The sequence below is a fragment of the Bufo bufo genome, chromosome 2, assembly GCF_905171765.1.
Source record: "Bufo bufo chromosome 2, aBufBuf1.1, whole genome shotgun sequence".
Taxonomy (NCBI): Eukaryota; Metazoa; Chordata; class Amphibia; order Anura; family Bufonidae; genus Bufo; species Bufo bufo.
Window position 1 is genome coordinate 282,039,425 of NC_053390.1, and position 15,550 is coordinate 282,054,974.

Below are 15,550 nucleotides of genomic sequence, written 5' to 3' on the forward strand. Positions count from 1 at the left end.
AGAATAGGGCAACTATTGACTATTTATTGCTCCAACATGGTATAGGATGCTCAGCGTTCCAGGGATGTGTTGTTCCAATTTATTAGATCACTCCCGTGGAATAAAAGATAAAATAGGCCAACTAGAAGAGATGATAAAACATATAAAACAAGATGTTGACCAAGGTTGGTGGGACTGGCTTTTTGGCTGGATACCTGACTTTGGTCAAATAAGATATGTTTTAGAAATGGCACTCGCCGTAATCGCTGCAATAGTGTGCCTCTGCTGTTGTCTACAGTGTGTGCCCTCCCTTCTTACCATATGTAAAAATGTGGCCGAAAGAGGGGTACACTCAACATTCCTCTATATTCCGGTAGAGGTAGAAGAGGCAAATACAACCTCAACAAAGCCTGAGGATTATACTCCTGAAGGGTACATGGAATATCTAAAGGCTTACAAGCAAACTGAGAAAAAAAAACTAGAAAAGAACAAAATGAAAAACCCACATTATATAGATATATTTAAATAGGTTTTAAGAGAGGATTGATAGGTTCTATTTCGGTCCAAAACCTATTTTTATATAAGTTTATATTACATCATGTTCCATACATTAATTTCATAAGCTTGGACACGTAAATGGGTCAAAGTCCATATGACTAAGAGGTTCTTCTCGTATATATGGATAGCCTTGGACTCTGGCAAAGAGATAAGATAAAGGTGTAGCTGGCTAAAAACATGTGTTACTGTTTAACGTTAAGATCACGTCATTGAATACTATAAATATGTGTCATAAGGATAATAAAGTTTAGAGTCATTTTGAAATTACACAGCACTGTGTCAGATCTCATTTTGACTCTCTCTGACGTCAGATCAAGGATCAAATCAAGCTGAATACCGAGGTCTTGTACCTGGGGTACACATTTGGGGGGAAGATAAGAATAATTCCTTACACCTGCCGTGTGGATATATAGCCATTTACGACCACATATGGGGTGTTTCTGCAAACTACAGAATCAGGGCAATAAATATTTAGTTTTGTTTGGCTGTTAATCCTTGCTTTATTACCGGAAAAAAAGGATTCAAATGGAAATTTTGCCAAAAAATTGGTGTTTTGGCACCGTTTTTATTTTATATTTTTAACGCTGTTCATCCGAGGGGTTTGGTCAAATGTTATTTTTATAGGGCAGATTCTTACGGACGCGGCGATACCTAATATGTCTACATTTTAAAATTTATTTAGATTTCACACTATATTATCATTTTAGGAACAAAAAAAAATTATTTTAGTATGAGATGGCGGTTTTATTGGCACTAATTGGGGGTGCATATGACATTTTGATCGCTCGCTATTACAATTTTTGTGATGTTAGGTGACAAAAAATGGCTTTTTTTTTTACACGTTTTTTTTTTTTTTTCTTAACACTGTTCATCCGGGGGGGTGTTGGGTTAAATGTTATTTTTATAAAGAAGATTTTTACGGACGCGGCGATGCCCAATATGTATGGCTCTCAGACTTTGGAGACACTAAGCAGTCATCCTCAAACTGCGGCCCTCAAGATGTTGTAAAACTACAATTCCCTCCATGCCCTGCTGATAGCTGTAGGTTGTCTGGGCATGCTGGGAGTTATAGTTTTACAACATATGGAGCGCCGCAGTTTGAGGATGCCTGCACTAAAACTAATATTTTTGGGGAAATTTTTTTTTCCCTGTCTCCAAAGTCTGAGAGCCATAGTTTTTTATGTTCTCTATGGGACTGTTGGGGATTATAAAAATTTTGTACTCCATGGAAATGTGATAAATGAGGTACTCCGGTCTGAAAAGATCAGGTCCTTGAGGACTGCCTCATAGAATTGGAGGAATGTCCCTGTGCTGCCAGCGCTTCGGGATAGTACAAAAGCGTTGTACAAGGCAAACTGTACCAAGTAGACCGCAACTTTTTTGTACCATGCCCAGGGCCGGCGCCACCCATAAGCAGAGTAGGCAACCGCGTAGAGCGCACTCTGCCTGGGGGCGCCGGTCGCCACCTTGCCCCCTTCTTGTCATCCACCTGACATCATCTCCTTCTGTTCCTGTACTTGCCGGCCGGATGCGCTCCGATGAGTGCGAGCATGAGTTTGTTCACTTCGGGCAGAGAGAGCGGCACGCAGCTGACACACAGCTACGTGTATTTAAATCTTATTTAGGCTTTCTTTCAGAAAAGTTTCTCCTGGGATTCAAACTCATGACCTTTCACATCAGAGGCAAGGCATTTACCCTCACAGCTATGAAAGCTGTATTACCAGTTGCTTAAAAAAACGAAAAATAAAAATATATAAGACTTCTACTGTCTGTAGGTAACTTTGATACCTAAAGAAAAAATGTGGGGGATTGAGTCAGCACAACCTGTATGTAGGTGCACATCACTATGGCGAAATACATATACAAACGGAAAATACAAATGTGATAGCACTCTACATCCAGCATTCTGCCCTGCCTTCATGCTGGATGAGGCATTGGTCTACATTTTGGCCAAAGCGTAATAAGCCACTCACCACGTCAAGGTCGCCTCTAATGAGTGGTCCCTAACACTAGTTCCTACCTGTTCATGGGCCATGACAGCCACACAAAATCCAGGAAATGCAGGTCAGCATACACGCCAAGCACACTCTGCTTTTAACCCCGTCCGGTGCCATTACAGCTTTCATAGGATCCAGGGATGCAAGTACCAACATGCACGCTGAGCCCACTATATACTTCTCCTGGAGCCAAATGGCTACTGGTAGGTGCTATAAAAGCAGACTCAGTTTTATACTGACTTTAAGGCAGGACAGAATGCTGGATGTAGAGTGCTATCACATTTGTATTTTGCGTTTGTATATGTATTTCGCCATAGTGATGTGCACCTACATACAGGTTGTGCTGACTCAATCCCCCACATTTTTTCTTTGTAGTATATATTGGAGGCGTGGCGATCTCCTTGGAGTCATGCACACCTGACCAGTCTGACTCAATCTGTCCTGGAGGCTGGTTTTAAAGTCAGTATAAAACTGAGTCTGCTTATATAGAACCTACCAGTAGCCATTTGGCTCCAGGAGAATTATATGGTGGGCTCAGCGTGCATGTTGGTACTTGCATCCCTGGATCCGATGAAAGCTGTAATGGCACCGGACGGGGTTAAAAGCAAAGTGTGCTTGGCGTGTATGCTGACCTGCATTCCCTGGATTTTGTGTGGCTGTCATGGCCCATGAACAGGTAGGAACTAGTGTTAGGGACCACTCATTAGAGGCGACCTTGACGTGGTGAGTGGCTTATTACGCTTTGGCCAAAATGTACACCAATGCATCATCCAGCATGAAGGCAGGGCAGAATGCTGGATGTAGAGTGCTATCACATTTGTATTTTCCATTTGTATATGTATTTCGCCATAGTGATGTGCACCTACATACAGGTTGTGCTGACTCAATCCCCCACATTTTTTCTTTGTAGTATATATTGGAGGCGTGGCGATCTCCTTGGAGTCATGCACACCTGACCAGTCAATCTGTCCTGGAGGCTGGTTTTAAAGTCAGTATAAAACTGAGTCTGCTTATATAGAACCTACCAGTAGTCATTTGGCTCCAGGAGAAGTATATAGTGGGCTCAGCATGCATGTTGGTACTTGCATCCCTGGATCCGATGAAAGCTGTAATGGCACCGGATGGGGTTAAAAGCAGAGTGTGCTTGGCGTGTATGCTGACCTGCATTCCCTGGACTTTGTGTGGCTATCATGGCCCATAAACAGGTAGGAACTAGTGTTAGGGACCACTCCATAGAGGCGACCTTGACATGGTGAGTGGCTTATTACGCTTTGGCCAAAATGTACACCAATGCCTCATCCAGCATAGAGGCAGGGCAGAATGCTGGATGTAGAGTGCTATCACATTTGTATTTTGCGTTTGTATATGTATTTCGCCATAGTGATGTGCACCTACATACAGGTTGTGCTGACTCAATCCCCCACATTTTTTCTTTGTAGTATATATTGGAGGCGTGGCGATCTCCTTGGAGTCATGCACACCTGACCAGTCTGACTCAATCTGTCCTGGAGGCTGGTTTTAAAGTCAGTATAAAACTGAGTCTGCTTATATAGAACCTACCAGTAGCCATTTGGCTCCAGGAGAATTATATGGTGGGCTCAGCGTGCATGTTGGTACTTGCATCCCTGGATCCGATGAAAGCTGTAATGGCACCGGACGGGGTTAAAAGCAAAGTGTGCTTGGCGTGTATGCTGACCTGCATTCCCTGGATTTTGTGTGGCTGTCATGGCCCATGAACAGGTAGGAACTAGTGTTAGGGACCACTCATTAGAGGCGACCTTGACGTGGTGAGTGGCTTATTACGCTTTGGCCAAAATGTACACCAATGCATCATCCAGCATGAAGGCAGGGCAGAATGCTGGATGTAGAGTGCTATCACATTTGTATTTTCCATTTGTATATGTATTTCGCCATAGTGATGTGCACCTACATACAGGTTGTGCTGACTCAATCCCCCACATTTTTTCTTTGTAGTATATATTGGAGGCGTGGCGATCTCCTTGGAGTCATGCACACCTGACCAGTCAATCTGTCCTGGAGGCTGGTTTTAAAGTCAGTATAAAACTGAGTCTGCTTATATAGAACCTACCAGTAGTCATTTGGCTCCAGGAGAAGTATATAGTGGGCTCAGCATGCATGTTGGTACTTGCATCCCTGGATCCGATGAAAGCTGTAATGGCACCGGACGGGGTTAAAAGCAGAGTGTGCTTGGCGTGTATGCTGACCTGCATTCCCTGGACTTTGTGTGGCTATCATGGCCCATAAACAGGTAGGAACTAGTGTTAGGGACCACTCCATAGAGGCGACCTTGACGTGGTGAGTGGCTTATTACGCTTTGGCCAAAATGTACACCAATGCCTCATCCAGCATAGAGGCAGGGCAGAATGCTGGATGTAGAGTGCTATTGCATTTGTATTTTGCGTTTGTATATGTATTTCGCCATAGTGATGTGCACCTACATACAGGTTGTGCTGACTCAATCCCCCACATTTTTTCTTTGTAGTATATATTGGAGGCGTGGCGATCTCCTTGGAGTCATGCACACCTGACCAGTCAATCTGTACTGGAGGCTGGTTTTAAAGTCAGTATAAAACTGAGTCTGCTTATATAGAACCTACCAGTAGCCATTTGGCTCCAGGAGAATTATATGGTGGGCTCAGCGTGCATGTTGGTACTTGCATCCCTGGATCCGATGAAAGCTGTAATGGCACCGGACGGGGTTAAAAGCAGAGTGTGCTTGGCGTGTATGCTGACCTGCATTCCCTGGATTTTGTGTGGCTGTCATGGCCCATGAACAGGTAGGAACTAGTGTTAGGGACCACTCATTAGAGGCGACCTTGACGTGGTGAGTGGCTTATTACACTTTGGCCAAAATGTACACCAATACCTCATCCAGCATGAAGGCAGGGCAGAACTTTGATACCTAGTGTACATCCACACACATGTCAGCTGCCCCAACACACCCAGCTCTGCTACATCCATACACAGTGTACTGGGGCAGCTGTCATGTGTATGGATGTACACTAAGTATCAAAGTTATCTACAGTAGAAATCTTATATATATATATTTTTTTTTTAAGTAACTGTCTATACAGCTCTCATAGCTGTGAGGATAAATGCCTTGCCTCTGATGTGAAAGGTTGTGAGTTTGAATCCCAGGAGAAACTTTTCTGAAAGTGTTTTTTTATTTTTTTATTAAATACCGGACTGCTACTTAACTTTTTTTTTAAGTAACTGTCTATACAGCTCTCATAGCTGTGCGGGTAAATGCCTTGCCTCTGATGTGAAAGGTTGTGAGTTCAAGTCCCAGGAGAAACTTTTCTGAAAGTGTTTTTTTTTTTTTTTTAAATACTGGACTGTTACTTTACTGCCACGGGGGAGGGGGGGGGGCTATTGGCGCCATGATACTGGCACATGGAGGGGGGAGGAGAGAGGCACTTGATACTGGCACATTAGGGGGCAGGGGGAGAGGATGGCACTATGATATTAGCACATGGGGGGGCAAGAAATGGACATGAATCATGAGGGGCAGAAATGTGAAATGATGGGGGGGGGCAAAATGTACATTTGCTTCTGTTGACAAAAATCCTTGCACCGGCCCTGACTTCGGGCGCGCAATCCCGCGAGACCAGTGACCTCCAGAGGTGGGTCTCGCGGAATCACGCGCCAAAGACACATGATCTTGGCAAGAGCCAAGGCAATGTGGACCTGGAGCACAGCGAGGAGCAGAACCTGGTGAGCACCCCTGGCAACCGCACTCTGACAACCTGCACTAGGGTGTCAGAGGCTGCAGGACAATGACTGGCAGCAGGGTGGCACACACTTGTGTACAGGGGTCAGGGCACACCTGCTGCTTGACTAGGGGCCATAGATTCTGACTGGCACAGGGTGCCCAGCAGTGGCACATGGAGCCTAATAGGTGGCACAGACTGTCTAAAGGCCTATAAATGGTACAGGGTGCAGGACAGTGCCAGACTGGCAGAGGGCACAAGGCAGCATACTGTTTTATGTTGCCCTGGTGGCACAGGATTTCAGACAGTGGCTGAATTGCGCCTGGCAGTGAATAGGTGGCACTGCTTGTGTTTGGTGTGCCAACCTGCTGAACAGCGCAGAGTGATTGGCATCACTTGGATGGTACTAGGTGGCAGACAATGGCTGGATATTATATATACATGACCATAGTCAGACTGGCACAGGGTACGCGACCATAGTCAGACTGGCACAGGGTACATGACCATAGACTGGCACAGGGTACACGACTATAGTTAAATGTTGCATGCAATAGGTGGCTGAAAAAGGGGCTGGAAAAGGGGTGTGGAAAGGGGTGTGGTCAATGGGCGGAGTCAAGGGGGCGGCAAAATTAGCTTTTGCCTAGGATGGCAAAAATCCTTGCACCAGCCCTGACCATGCCCGGGTTTTGCGCATGGCATTATATGGCTTGAGGACTTGATCAGAGAGATCAACTCCTCCCATATACCGATTGTAGTCGACGATACAATCGGGCTTGAGGACCGTTGCCGCGGTACCTCGCACAGGGACAGGGGTGATGCTGTTACCGTGGATTGTGGACAGTATAAGGACATCCCTCTTGTCCTTATACCTGACCAGCAACAGGTTTCCACTGGTAAGGGCACGGGTCTCACCCCTGGGGATAGGTACCTGGAGGGGGTAGGTAGGGAGGCCGCGTTGATTTTTCCGCACGGTCCCACAAGCGGACGTGGATCTGGCGGCAAGGGACATGAACAAGGGGATACTAGTATGAAAGTTATCCACGTATAGGTGGTAACCCTTATCTAGCAGTGGGTGCATAAGGTCCCACACGAGTTTCCCGCTAACACCCAGAGTGGGGGGACATTCTGGGGGTTCAATACGGGAATCTCGCCCCTCGTACACACGAAATTTGTAAGTGTACCCCGAGGTACTCTCACAAATTTTGTACATTTTCACTCCATACCTCTCCCGCTTAGTGGGAATGTATTGGCGGAAACTTAATCTCCCCTTGAACGCAACGAGAGACTCATCAACCACGACCTCCCTTCCAGGTACGTAGGCCTGCGCAAATTTGGCCCCGAAGTGATCGATGACCGGCCGTATGTTATACAGACGGTCATAGGCAGGATCACCTCGGGGGGGACATGCTGCATTATCTGAATAATGCAGACATTTCCGGATGGCCTCAAACCAGGGGCGTGTCATGGCCATACTGTAGAGTGGGGTCTGGTAGAGGACGTCCCCACTCCAGTATTGCCTGACACTTGGTTTTTGTACCAGACCCATGTGCAGCACGAGGCCCCAAAATGTCCTCATGTCGGCTGCACTGACCGGCGTCCAGCCACCGGGTCTAGCCAAAAAGCAGCCCGGGTGCTGAGCAACGAACTGTTGGGCGTACAGGCAAGTGGCAGGAGTGGGTCTAGGGTCTCACAACTAAGTGCTGTGCACCCCAACCACCAGAAACAATAAATCAGATAAAGTGTTTGTTTTTGTTTTTTCCCTAACTAACTTTTCCCTTCTATCCCTGCCTAATGGTGCATCTCCCTCACTGACCCTAACCTACCTGGAGGGTGATGGGTGCAGGAGGGTGATGGGTGCCGACGGGGGGTTCGCAGGAGCTGGTGCTGGACGGTGCAGGTGCAGCAGCACTCTATCCCCCCCTCCCTTGTCACTCTATCCCCCCCCCCTCCCTTGTCACTCTCCCCCCCCCCCTCCCTTGTCACTCTATCCCCCCCCTCCCTTGTCACTCTATCCCCCCCCCTCCCTTGTCACTCTCATTTCCCCCCCCCCCCTTGTCACTCTCATTTCCTCCCCCTCCCTTGTCACTCTCATTCCCCCCCCCTTGTCACTTTCATTTCCTCCCCCTCCCTTGTCACTCTCATTCCCTCCCCCCCCTCCCTTGTCACTCTCTTCCCCCCTCCCTTGTCACTCTCATTTCACCCCCCCTTGTCACTCTCATCCCCCCCTTGTCACTCTCATCCCCCCCCCTTGTCACTCTCATTATCTCCCCCCTCCCTTGTCACTCTCATTATCTCCCCCTCCCTTGTCACTCTCATTTCCTTCCCCCCCTCCCTTGTCACTCTCATTCCCCCCCTCCCTTGTCACTCTCATTCCCCCCCCCCCCCCCCCCCCCCCCCACCTCTAATGTAGCGTGGCCGAGCTCTGTTCGGTCCGCGGTACAGGAGCATTTGTTTCCTGTACCCGGCCGGACTGAAAGGAAGTGCACACTAAGTGAGCACTTCCTGTCAGTTCGGCCGGGTACAGGAAAAAAAAGCTCCTGTACCGCGGACCGAACAGAGCTCGGCCACGCTACATTAACAACAGCACAGAGCAGACACAGAGACAGCAGGCAGGCTGTTTTTGTTTTTTAAACCGCAACGGGCGCCCCCTGCTAAATGGCGCCCTAGGCGACTGCCTATGTCGCCTTACTGGTGGCGCCGGCCCTGCTGATCAGTGAAGATGTGGAGTGTCAGACCCCTGCCTCTCAGATACTGATTGATTAATAGTAAAATACTGGAATAGCCCCTTGAAGGAGTTGTCCCATGCAAAGATATTCTACATTTTTTAAACCAGCGCCTGGATCTGAATACTTTTGTCATTACTTGTAATTAAAAAATTAGTATAGCCACTGAGCTATTCACTGAAATCTATCTGTATAGCGCCACCTGCTGTTTGGTCTATTTGTAATGTCCTGCTCACTGAGGTGGACGCACATGCTCAGTTCCATCCTTCAACTGCCACCAGCTGCACCAGAAAGGACACACCCCCTGAGAAAGTACACGCCCCCAAAGCTGTCAGCTTGAAATAAATCTAGCAGAGCAATTGGAGCAATGAATGGGGAGATCTCTGGATCCGTGTGAGGTACAGGGCTGGTTCTAGGTTTATTAGAAAGAGGTTGTCATGTACTATATGATTTTTTACATTATTCATGGCAAAGCCTGTCCTGCCACCGGACATCTACTACACTATATATGTCATATTAAAATGAAGGTTATCATTGCATATCTGATAGCAGTCAATGACATAAAAAGGTATGAATGATATAGGCAAGCAGTAAAAACACCTAGATGCAAGTGCAGAATCTGCATGCAGGACTGGCTGAGATTTCTCAATCAGCCAGGCTTCTCTGGAAAGCCAATAGGAAAGAGCTATGCAGTAAGCATTGGGAGTAATAGAGGACGAGCCAATGGGGGTCTGCGTTACATGTGAGAGGGTAGGAGGGCCTGTGTGGCTAGCATTGCTGGCAAGGAACCATTCCTGAAGTGTGACACATCTGTTTGTGCTGACAACACACAGGAGCTGTCCAGCAGGCAGACCTCCTGAATCCAGCACAATGTGACAGGCCATGAGAGCAGCCAGGGCATCTGTACCACACACAGCACAGAGATGGAGGATGACCTGTTCCAGCTGAGACATCTTCCGTGAGTAGCTCAGCCTTCATCATCATCATCATCATCATCATCATCTATGTGTGTGAAAGCACAGCATTGATGGAGCAGGATAAGGCCCCTTATGTGTTGTATATCATGGCAAATGGTAGTCATTGCAGGGTAAGACCCCCAAAGACTCCAAGGCTGTCATTTCACTGGACTAATGACTAAAACATGAGCAGGGCTTTGTCCGTGAGAATCTCCGTCGTCTTCAGTGTATTTTGCAATGCAGGGGATCAGTTAACCATTTCCCTGCTGAGAGGTTCTCTCTGCAAGCGGTGGGCGCACAGCATCTCAATGCAGGGTCTTATGTAATGAAACCTTTGTGACGGGGCCATCTTATAATGAAGAAAAAAAAATCAATATTCAGCATAGTAATTCACTAAAAAGGAATATTAATAAAAGCAAACGCCAATTCTGAAACCTCTATATGTGACTGATATCGTTATACTTTACACTGTATAGCTGTCACCTGTTGTTTTAGAAAAATCCGCACACTGACCCATTCATTCACACATCCATATGTTTTTTAGCCGTTCCACAAATGATAGAGCAGGTCCCATTCCTGTCCATACCTGCAGACAAGAATAGCCCTTTCTATTGATGGAAGTGAGAAATGGCATTTATTATGTACACAAAGTTAATAGAGGGCACTTACTAATGTATTGTGATTATCCATATTGCTTCCTTTACTGGCTGGATTCATTTTTCCATCACATTATTCACTGCTTGTTTCCATGGTTATGACCACCCTGCAGTCCAGTAGCGGTGGCCGTGCTTGTACACTATGGGAAAAAGTGCTCGACTATCCATGCTCTCATGCTCCTAGCCACCAGAGAGGTCGCCTTTTTTTCTATAGTGTGCAAGCACGGCCACCACTGCTGGACTGCAGGTTGGTCGTAACCATGGAAACGAGCAGTGTATGTGATGAAAAAATGAATCTAGCCAGCAAAGGAGGCAATATAGACAATCACAATACATTAGTAAGTGGTTTGTATTACTTTCTCTACATGATAAATGCCATTTGCCGAAGTGAGACAACCCCTTTAAGCCCTATTTGGAGAGATGAGAAAGAAATGTCCATAGGTCCACCACACTTAAAGGGCTTCTGTCACCAGAATCATTGTAGTGAAACAGGCTGACCTGCGACATGCGTGGAGGTCAGCAGAAGCGAGTAGTCTTGGTCCCTTCCCCATCTGTGGCTTTATTTCTGAGAAAACTGAACTTTTAATATATTCAAATGAGGCTCTAAGAGCAACGGGGGTGTTGCCGTTACTCCTAGAGGCTGCATTCTCCCTGCTGCTGAGCCCCCTGCACTTTGATTGACAGGGCCAGGCAGTGTAAGGGTCCATTCACACGTCCGTGTGTGTTTTGTGGATTCACGGCTCCGCGGATCCGCAAAACACGGACATGGGCGATGTACGTTCCGCATTTTGCGGACCGCACATCGCCGGCACTTAATAGAAAATGCCTAATCTTGTCCGCAATTGCGGACAAGAATAGGACATGTTCTATATTTTTCGGGATCGGAATTGCGGACCCGGAAGTGCGGATCCGCAATTCCGGATCCGGGCAGCACATCGTGCTGCCCCATAGAAATGAATGGGTCCGCAATCCCGTTCCGCAAAATGCTTAGCCAGGCTATGAGCTGAGCGCTGCGATTGGCCAGCGCTACAGCATAGGAGAAAGAGACGCCGGCAGGCTCGAGTGGGTGGAGCCTAACTATGACTATACCGGAGGCTATAACCGGAGAACGGAGCGGCGCCCGGGGATAATAGTAAGTGCAGGGGGATCCCTGGGTGCCGCTCTACACGTCTGTATATTCAGTTTACATACTTGAATTTGATGAAAGGTCTTCTTTAATGTGATCACACCGGTCCCATGACAGAAGCCCTTTTAAAGTACAGGATGAGGCAAAAGTCTGGACAAGCCCTTTTAACTGGTGTGATTTGTAGAAAATTGACTTCCAGTGTGTGAAAGAATTCATTGGGAGGGAAGCATTTTTGGATTTTCGCCATGTTGAATTCACCTCAGGTACTTCCAATGAGAAAGGGGTCATGTGATATATCAGTCTTGCTTAGAATTTACTCAGAAACACCCTGGAAATGTCAGTTTCAACCTATCTTTAACTGTTTAGGACAGGGGTGGCCAACCTTATAGACACAAAGAGCCAAAAAACAACAGCAACCTATGACTACTAGCCACAACCTATACATACACACTATACACACGAGTCACTGTATTTTTCGCCCTACAAGATGCACCTAGGTTTTACCAAAAGAAAAATAAGATAAAAAAATTTTTTTTCATCTGATCTGAGGTCTGCTAAAAATATGTTTTTCTTATTTTTCATTAGCAGAGAAAAAAAGAAAAAATATATTTTTCATAAAACCTCAGATCAGACTCCTAAATCAGATCCCCAATCCTCATCTGACCTACAATAAGATTCCCAAACCTCATCAGACCTCCAAATCAGACCCCCAAAGATCGGACCAGACAACACAAATCAGACTCCCAGTGTCAGACCCTCAGTGCTCAGACCTGACCAACCTATGCTCAAACAGGACCCCCATGCTCAGATCTGCCCCTCATGCTCAGATTTTCCCCTCATGCTCAGATCAGACCCCCATTGCTCAGATCAGACCCCCATTGCCTAGATCAGGACCCCCCATGCTCAGATCAGAACCTCCCATGCTAAGATCAGACCCCCATGCTCAGTTCTATCATTTAAAAAAATCTATTCCCTCTCCTGATCAGGCACTGGGCACCTGCTACTCTGCAGGTCTGACACGCTCTCCACTGTGACCTGATGCTCAGGTCATAGTGCATGTCTTCACGTTCTACGTTCTCACACTGTGTGCAACAGGACGTAGTGGTGAGTCAGCTGGAGCTACAGTGCCCGATCAGGAAAAGAGATCTGAGCACGGGGGCGGAGAGTGAGCCGCCTGACTGCGTCCCGGCTCCACAGCTAGAGTCGCACTTGAAGAAGCAAAGAGCCGCATTTGGCTCAAGAGCCACAGGTTGGCCACCCCTGGTTTAGGAGTTAGGGTACTTTCACACTAGCGTTTTTCTTTTCCGGCATAGAGTTCCGTCCTAGGGGCTCTATACCGGAAAAGAACTGATCAGGTATATCCCCATGCATTCTGAATGGAGAGCAATCCGTTCAGGATGCATCAGGATGTCTTCAGTTCAGTCATTTTTACTGATCAGGCAAAAGAGTAAACCTATCTCTGGCGAAAAAAACTGAAGACTTGCCGGAATGCCGGATCCGGCATTTTCCCCCATAGGAATGTATTAGTGCCGTATCTGGCATTCAAAATACCGGAATGCCGGATCCGTCCTTCCGGTCTGCGGTAAAAATGTGAAAAAAGATACAAGAAGGATCCGTCTGTCCGCATGACAAGCGGAGAGACGGATCCGTTCTTGCAATGCATTTGTGAGACCGATCCGTGTCCGGATGCGTCTCACAAATGCTTTCAGTCACATCCAGATCGGCGGATCCGGCAGGCAGTCCTGAAGACGGAACTGCTTGCCGGATCACACTGCTGCAAGTGTGAAAATAGCCTTAAGCGAGGTCAAAGTTTCCTAAGGTACTTTACATGACGTGATCTATGTGTCCACCATTAAACTGACAATTCCAGTGTTTTTCTAAGTAAATTCTAGCCAAAACTAATATATCACATGACCCCCTTACTATTAGAAAAACCTGAGCTGAATTCAATATGGCGGTTTTCAAAATGGCATCCGAAAATGTTTCCTCATGATGCAGCCTCCCTCCCAATTAATTCTTTCACGCGTTGGAAGTCAATTTTCTACAAATTAGAGCAGTCAAAAGGGTGTGACCAGACTTGCGTCCCCCTCTATTTCATTATGTCAGTAATGCATACTGCAATATCCAGTAGTGTTTTATATGTCTTAATACCTATGAATGCGTGCAGTGGAATGGTTCACAGTCGTTTCAAGTTGTAATACTATCTACGCGGTATATATACAATCCTACTTCTAATAGAAGCTATTGTTATGTTTAAGACGTAGGAGTAAGAAAGGATAAATCTCAATGATTCTGTTAGCTGGAAATCTCAGGGACAGTGACGGTTGTGTTTATTTGTGATCATCCATATGGCGATGCGGATGCTCAGCGTACATGCTCATCTCTGTGTATGCACCATGTCCATATACACGCCCATATGTTACTTTATAAATACAAATACACAACAGCTGCTGTCCCTTATACTGTATCTACATTCCAGACCGAGTTTCAATATTTAAAGACTATGTACACCTTTGGAGGCAATTTTCTTTTATTATTGCATTGTTCACTTTCAAATGGTCTTTATTAAAAATATGGAATCCTTTTTTGTGTACATAGCTGAGATGCTCTAGTAGCAGCCTGTGGATTTTTTTCTCTTTTCCGTCAGTTGTGGAGCTGACGGGCTCCTTATCTCTGCTTTCTGACATTATAAACACTTATTAGCTCAATCCTTATATTACTGATAAGAATGTGGCTTAAATAAGTGTTTCTGACCTTTTAGTAGTTCAGAGATAAGGGTTATTAGATGACCGAAACTAAGTGAAAGTTCCAGTCCCACAATAAGGGCTCATTCACACTAGTGTATGAATGGTTTCGCATCCGTTTCGCAATATTGCGGAACGGGTGCAGACCCATTCATTTCAATGAGGCCTCTTAAGATGCGGACAGCACGTGGTGTTCCGTTCCGCGGCCCTGACAAAAGAGATAGAGCATGTCCCATTCTTATGGAAGGCACTCTATCCTGGTTGTGGGTTGTTTCTTGATTGGCCTCTGTCTTCTGCTTGGTAAGCGCTCCATTCTGCTTTCGCTACATGTGAAGGGCATCGGCATGCCTCTGTGGCTGGGGTGGTATTATATGGAAGCGAGAGTGGTTGTCACGGCCTATAGTTTGCGCTGTGACACTGTTGCTACACTTGCGGTTGCCCGCGGCAACGTGTTGCTGTGTGAGTATGTGGTGGCAGTGTCTCGGCCTTCTGGGTGTTTGCCGTGACATGGTTGCCACGCATGCTGTTGCCGGTGTTAACGTGTGGCTTAGTTTGCTTGTGTGTGCACTTCCCCTTTAAGTGGCTTCCTTCCTCTGTCTGGTGTTGGAGGGGTAAACTCCCTTCCTAGTGTTTGGTGAACACTGGGTTTGTGTGTGTGTGGGTGTGGCTGCTTGGGCTTTTTAGCCTCTGCTGGATGCCTGAAGCTGAGGGATACTCCAGCCATGGTGTATGCTGGAGCTATCCTCCTGGTCTTCATATTCCATCTGTCCAGTGAGGGCCACCCTTGTGGTCATAGATGTTTGATGTTCTTATGGTGTCTCACGTTTATTGCAGCTATGGATGTCCTGGGTTCCTGTGCGCTTTGGGGTGTGTGCTGTGTCTTTTTAATGTTGGTGTGGACACTAGCACTTGTGCACAGGTTCCAGTCAGTGTGTCTGTGGCAGGTAAGTGTGTTAATGGTTTCACTTACCTGCTATCTCCTTATAGCTGTATGTGTTCCCCTCTCCTAGCAGTCTGGCCTCAGATAGAGACTCCTGTTCCTCCATGACTGGGATGAACAGGTTGTCTCTCCTGCTCCTA